The sequence below is a fragment of the Sander lucioperca genome, chromosome 15 (genome assembly GCF_008315115.2).
Source record: "Sander lucioperca isolate FBNREF2018 chromosome 15, SLUC_FBN_1.2, whole genome shotgun sequence".
In the NCBI taxonomy this organism is placed as follows: domain Eukaryota; kingdom Metazoa; phylum Chordata; class Actinopteri; order Perciformes; family Percidae; genus Sander; species Sander lucioperca.
In genome coordinates, this window is record NC_050187.1 from 14892701 (window position 1) to 14900641 (window position 7941).

Sequence of the window (7941 nt, forward strand, 5' to 3'; positions counted from 1 at the left end):
ATAGCAACTCTTACTCCTTAAAACTACTAACACCATGTAATGCGTAAGCAAGAATCAGTGAGAGTTGACACATTAAATACTTAAAAAAGTGCCATATATATATATATATATATATATATATATATATACATACACATACATACACACGTTTGCATGATGTGCAACATTTATCTAGGCTACTAATGCAATCATACAGTAAAGCATGCCTACGTCTTTTATTGTTGTAGTGTTATCATCAACAGTTTGTCTACTACTCAGTTTTTGGCTCAGTTTTATCAAGGGGCAAAGTGTTTTAAGGGGAGTTGTGCTTACCGCAGGTTCTACCCTCACTCCCTCATCTCTGTCCCTCTCCTCCTGAGTCTCCTCCTCACTGTGCATGCCACTGCCACTGCCACTGCCACTGCCGTCGACACCGACACCACCCCCACCACTATCATCAGCCACGGGAGCTGATGAAGATCCTGCTACTGCCCAAAACATGTCTTTTCGCTTTTTTCTTTTATTTGAGCCGCTTGGGTAACTTTGTTTCATTTTCGCGTTTAAACCATTGCCATAAAAGAAAGGTTTAGACTTGTCTTACTCCGTCTCTGTGTACTTCCCAGTTCTGCTGTCACCATGTGTTTATCTTTCGCGCCCGCACCGCTACGGACTAGTCCATTTCATTGTGAAAGTAGGGGGTGCCAGCAGGGCGCCTGCAGCTGCAGGGGGGGGGGCGCCGATTTGCCAATTCCCCACACAGTGAAACGATAGATAACAGAAAAACGTTTTGCGGCGCAGAGGACTTTTTTTTTTAAGTTCTCGTGCCGCCCCCCATGTGACCGGCTGCCCGGTTCGCCCGTGCCAAAAACCGCCACTGGTCGCTTTCTTCTTTTACTAAACCCAACCGTCCCGTTCTTCTTTTCCTAAACCCAACCTGTCCGCTGTATACGGCGTAGACATGCAGCTCAAAATGTTTACAGATAACACGCCACTTAGCTTTAGAAAGTGGCGTGTATGTTTACGCGAAGTAATGATGTCACGTCATTGCATGTGAGGTGATTGTATCCCTGTGTGTTTTGCTGTTTGTGCTGCTTCTGCATACAAAGTCTACATATGCATATGTGAGTGAATGTTGAGTAGAGAAGCCAAATTAAGGTTGTTTTTTTAAAACACCGTATTCCTATTAGGTGTGCAGCGTTCCCGAAAGTGAAAATGTATAGCAGATGACCCCTGGGAGAGAGCTGATATCAAACATGCTTCAATCCAAACTACAAACAGTTTTTTTCAAAACGATGTTGCTTTGTTCTTTTCTTTAAAAATATGAAATGCCGTTGTTTTCTCTACAGATGTCACAAGTCTATTTCCTGCCATATTTTTATCCATCTGTCTATTTCAATGTCTCTTATTCTACAGATGTTTTGACAGTCATATTCTGTGTTATTTTCCCCAGGCAATTTCATCTTTAACAAACATACACACCTCTTTGCAAAAGCTAATTCCCACTGAAATGATGAGAGCAAAAGCTCAGTGGGGCATTCTTCCCATGGTTAAGCCACCTTCCGCAGCTAAAGGAGGCTCAGCACTACCCGTCTTGCATGGCGCCGGGCTACTCTTATCGCCCCACCACGAGGCCGTAGAGGGGTAATAGGATTGTGACTCACAGAGAAAGCGCCATGCTCACCAAGCAGGGGGGGGGGGGGGACTGAGGCACAAGTGTGAAGGGCCTCTGCGGATGTTCAGCATCATGAAAGCAGAGGAGCAGGCAGGGAGGATGTGTTCTCCTCGCTCTATAAATAACCCTGCTAAATTGCAGGCTTTGGAGGGTCAGTGGGACACTGGTCTGCCAGTGTATATCTGGAGGCCTGAATATAACCTGTAATCCTGCGGCCCAGAAAACGAACAGCACAGCAGTTACGGAAAAAAAAAAATTCTGCAAAATGGTAGCCTTAGTGTCTATGAGCTTGTAGAGAAGCAGTGAAAGAAAGAAAGAAAGAAAGAAAGAAAGAAAGAAAGAAAGAAAGAAAGAGTCCCAGCAGCAGCACTGCATTCACTTTGTACTCGGAAGAGGAAGATGCAATACTGACTTTAGAAGTTGCACAGATATCTGTGATGATTTGAAATCAGAATCCTGGGGCACCGAAGTGAAACAATGTTTTTCCATTTGCCACCCTACAGTGTGTTCAGCAGTGGCGGTTCTACATTGAATTACACCCAGGGCGAGACCTCCTTTGAGCCCCCCCCCCAAAAAAAGTACTATATTGGGACATGGTTGACCTCAGGTATGACTTGATCAACTTTAGTTTTGAAAAGCTCCTCTCTGCTTGAGCCACAGTGACTGGCAGAGGAAGTGCAATCCTGAGAGCAGTCCAAAAGTTGGGGTAGATCTCCGATAGATCCTTATCATCCCCCGTTCCCCCCCTTGTCCGGACCGTTCCATTTTGGAGACAAGCAACATATGCGCCGATTTGTTTTCCTCCGTGGGTGGTCACGGGCGCACGCCCTTTTAAAAAAAAAAAGTAGTCAAAAAATGTTTGCATTTCGGACGGCCGACACGAACACACACGCCTATCAACTCGATAATAAAGCTGTAAAGTAGGCTATCTTTCAACTCAGGATAGGATTGGAGATGAAAAGTTTAACTGACACATAACCGCGATCAGCTTCGTGGGTGCTCAGTATTACCCGCAATTTCCACCAACTGCGTAACGGCTGCGGATCAGCTCCGGAACGGCGGCGGAGTCAATAGGTTTCCATTAAAGTCAATGTGCGTATTTTCACCGACTGCGGAACTGCTGCGTTCCGACTCCGTCCCAGCTCCGGCGGTCTGCAGCCCTCCGGAGAACAAAATAAAACAACCACTTAATTTTCAAAATAAAATACACCGTGCTCACGGCGGATCATATTTCCCTGCACTACACCTTGAAAACGTCTTAATGGGTGGAGACAGGCCTGAAGTCAACAGATCATACGTGAATTTGCGAGGTCTCGTGGGTCCTCGTGACTTCAGCTGTCAGTCATGGCCGCAGCCATTCCGCAACAAATCCGGACCTGGTGGGTATTGATGGACGGCGGAGCACGGAGCCGACACGCAGCGGAGCCGTTCCGCAGCCGTTCCGCAGTTGGTGTAAATTGCGGGTTAGCGGAGCACCAACGGTATCGGCGCCTATGCCCAGCAACCCGTTCGACCCAGAGGTGAACTGACCCCCGCTCCCCCCTCCCCTTCTCACAAAGCTTCTCTGTGCAGTGTGCACGGTACCTTCTCTGCAAGCAGGGGCGGCAATTTGGCAATTCCCAATTGAATTGAAATGATAGATAATACAGTAGAAAACCGCTTCAAGGATTTTTTTTTAAGTGCTCGTGCCGCCCCCCATGTGTCATGAAAAAATGTCGCCCCGGGCGGCTGCCCGCTTCACCCGTGCCAAAAAACGCTACTGGTGTTCAGTGCTGCAGGCAAAACCATTCCACCTGTCGGCAGTTAGGTGAGTGGGTGTGTATTTTAGTTACAACAGCGGCCCAGCGCTCATGGGAAAGGCAGTAAAAGGCACTGCAGGTGGTGGAAGACTGAGATGTCCATGCTGGTGTTTTGATAGAATATAAGTGGCCTGAGGCAGTGAGCAGGAGGGCTTTAGTGAAGATTTGGGGTTATTATTGAGAGGCAAGCATGGTGTAACACTCCAAGATGCACGCAGGCATGGGCTTGATATCTGTATCAGATTGGTGAGATGGGAGTCCTCCTTTCCAGGACTGATTACTTTATCTAGAGGATCATGAAGCATACAACACACAGCATAGATCATGGTAAGAAATATAGCCTACACTAAGATTAAAGGTGCAGCACACAGAATTGTGAATACAATTACTGCAAATCTTTTTTTCTATACCAGATAACTAGGATGAGATTGGAATGATTGGAAATTATTGGCAATTTGGCATGCATGCATGTAGTAGTGTAGTCATGGACACACATGCAAGTGAGTTTTTGATTATGTTAAAGTGCCCTCTCCTCTAAAAATTATGCCATAAGCAGTTGCATTGTCTGCCTTATGATTGTTTACTGTTCACGCTCCCATTAGGACAGTTTCAATCGATTCACACACGCTGGATCATGGCAACCCACTAACTGATGCTAAGAAAGCTAAAGTCGATTTCTGGCATTTCCTTGTTCTCGTGGACTTTTTTTTTTTTTGACAAATATATATATAAAAAAAAACCATTTCTCTCACAGAGTGGCTTAATAAACAGGATTTGAAAATGCAGAGAACGAGAACGCTAAAAGACTATCACTGTGAGATTAAGAGTTCAACAGTATGGTTGACCAGGTTTGCAGAGCTGCAGAAACAGCTGGAAGCCGCAGCAGTGAAAGATCACGGAATATGCACTTTCCCCCTCTGGTCAACTGTGATGGAGAAATTCAGCTTTCTCAGGAACATAGTCTTGTCATCGAACAACATATTTCTGTGAGCAGATATTCTCAGCGATGAAAAACATTCATACTAACAAATAAAACTGAACACTATAAAATACATGTAGCACTAAAGTCACAAATCCCAAATTTCAAGAAACAGTTTCGTAATCACCCTGACTTGCCTACATGGAGGCTGATTTATACTTCTGCGTAAAATCTACGCCGTTGCTACGTAAGTAGGTACGTGAAGACACAAACCTACGCTGGACCCTACGCAGTAGCCTGACTTGCACCTCTTGAAAAATGTAGCTACACATCGCAGCGACGCACGTCACTTGGCCGTGGCTTGGAAGCGTTGCATTTCCCTCTACTCATTTCCTGGTTCTCCTTCTCCACGACTCACTATGACTCTAGAGTCGGTACTCTCTCCTAAGCTAATCGCCGTCACTCTCTCACTTCTCCCTCGCTCTACCACACACTCCCCACACACACACACGCCGGCTCGACGCACACACCAGCGCACAAGTATAAACATCAGGCCACTTACGTAGGCTACGGCGAAAGCTCTGCATGGAGCCTGCGCAGAACCATAAAACACACAGGTTGGTCTAACTGAAGACATATGGCCAGTATAAACTACAAGGAATCTCATTCCCTCCACTGTAAAGCAATCTAGCAAATTCGTTAATAAATCACTACTAAACACCTGGAACTGGTTTCAAATAGCCCATTATATTTTGACAACTGCTTGCTTGCCATAAACCCCCTGACACACCAACCAGATGGCCAACCCTCAGCAGAAAAGGCAGTTGGACTGATCAGTCTCCCCAAGTTGGTCAAAAAAGTGCCTCGGAACACACCGAAGAGATGAGACGTAATACGTCTCCATAACAGCAGGCGGCGCTAATCTGTATTGTCGCCCAAAAATTAAAACTGGCAGCTGATTGGACGAACATGTCACGTGGGTCTAGTTTCTCCGGAAATTCAAAGACGGTCATGGTGGCTTGTTCAGCATACGATCTCATATTGTACTAAAATAGTTCACCGAAACGTGTTTCTGAAAACATTTTAAGTGAGAAATAGGCCATGCAGTTGCTGAATCGTCAAAATCCCTAACCCTAAATCAATAGTTTAAGAAATAAAAGGATGACTTCTTAAAGTACTTAGTCAACAATGACACTAAAAGAAACTGAAATATTATTTTGAAAAATCTCCATCATCTAAAATCTGTTTTTCCTTTTAAATAAAGTTGTACTGCTCTGCAAACTAAGATTTCAATTACATTTGTAATGGGTATCACACCAACATGATGGAATTTCATTTTTCATAATCCCAAAGGCAACAGCATAATATCAATGCTGTGCATTAAAACTGAAATCAATCTAAAAAAGCACATGCGTGAAATTATGGAAGCATTCGTGGCAAAACAAGATTGTCAGCCAATGTCACTTGCGTCACAAAGGACACTGCTCCCGTTTTCCCCGTTTGCTGTATTCAATTTATTTCTTGACAGGCTTGATGAGATAAAGTGACGAGTGGTAGGAGATGGCTGTCAGGAGGAGACAGAGTCTTTCTTCTTGCTGCCTTTTTGTGGCTATCAGTGCTTCTAAACTGGCTGAGAGAATTGTCTGCCACACTGAGGGGGTCAATAGCCCTCACAATGCAACAAACCCCCTTTTTGTTCTGTGACTGACTGTTTCACCACACATACAGTTGCTGTTAAGCGTATAAACGTCTTAATGGGGGAAAAGCGTTTCGCCTTTTGGGGATGAGAGAAAAAATAAACAATACACAAAGACCCATCATCAGCATCAGTAATGCCCTATATATAAGGTAAACTGGGATATGGTAATCAATGTGACAATGGTAGAATAGGTAATAATAAAATATACACTGGTGTGTTTTGGTGACACTGATTCAGAAGCAGCTTGAGAGCTTACAATGATTCCCTGTTATATACTAACACACATGTAGCTGTATGACAGAATCATCAACACAGTGCCAGAAGACTGTCTGTCTTGTGTATATTATATGCCATATCAAAAATATTCACTGCTACTGGTGGAATGTACAGATTCATGCAATTACAAGTAGGGCCTACAAAACCAAAATGTGTTAGTGTATGTATATTTTTGGACCTTAAATAAGCTTTCGTGTGGTAGCTACTATCACATACTGCATTTGACTATTCAAATGTACCAAATGTACAATGTAAAACTCTCATTGTGTGAAATTTCCATTTGTAAATTATCTGTTTCTATTTTGCACATCTTGCAGGTGTTGATGGTCACTTGACGAGCTAAAGTATTTTTTGTCATCTAAAAGTTCAGCTTTCTTTGCACAATGATTTTCTCTTCTCTATTACTATGTATGGATAACTTCTGTCTTTTGATTTATTTCTCCAAACTTGTCACATGAAAGGCCGTTATCTCTTCCTCTTCTAAAGTTTCTATCGTCTAATGTCTGAATGATCCACTGGTCTGATCCATGGGGTTACAGTATGACTTTGATCAATCGGATATTTCCTCTTTATAGTGATGTTTTTCTCGATATACTGCATCTTATATTAATTCTCCTCTTCTTCCATCTGGTTTTCTTTTCTTGTCTGTCTTTCGGTTTGTCTTTTATCTCTTGTGTGCAAAGAGTAGACATACTGTACTTTGTCAATGGGTGAGCTTATGCTTCAAGACACACAATCCTGTTAGGAATTGGCACAGTTACGTCCATTTGATGCCAGTCAAAATATTACAGTCTGTTCACCAATAATGAGCAATGGACATAATGCAGCCCATAATGAGGCTTGTTTATAAGTCTACCTAGTGTAGTATATATTGGAAGAAAGCCACATTGGTTAAGCACCCAGTTCTGTGTGTGTGTGTGTGTGTGTGTGTGTGTGTGTGGTTATTCCTGTTTGAACCTCAGCAGCAAGACGCGAGTGCTATCGTGACAAACTGATGGGCTTCACTAATATGAGCCAACAGTCTGATCAGGATTCAGCAGGTGTTCTGCGTAGATGAGACTGACGTCTGCTTTGGGGCCATCCATCAGAGCTAAATGGCAGATGGTCCTCTCTGTGGCCAGGCAGGAAGTGCACTAACACAATAGCTACAAAAACACAGGGAGCACTCTACCTGCTGATAATCCACTTACACACAGACAAAGCTGCTTTAATCTGCCCGCTCCTTCCATGCACTCCCACTTGCCACACGACAAGGCCAGGCTCCATGCTGGAGCATCACCATTGATCCACTGCACACATGTACACAGGCTGAGCACTGACAGGCCATGTTATAATGAATCCCTAATCACTCTCGTATGTGACAGGATCACGGACAATTAATACAAATAAGTATTTTTTGCTGTGTTTAATTAATTATTTTTCTGCAAATTCTATGCGTGCATCTGGTTCTGGTTCGAGAAAAGGTAGGAATCAGGCATGATACATATTGTAAACTAAACCCTGATTTAATTGTACATCTGCTGTATACAAGCACTAGACCCCAAATCAGTTGAGAATTACATTTACAAGCTGCCTTTTATTATCACAAAGGTGCTAG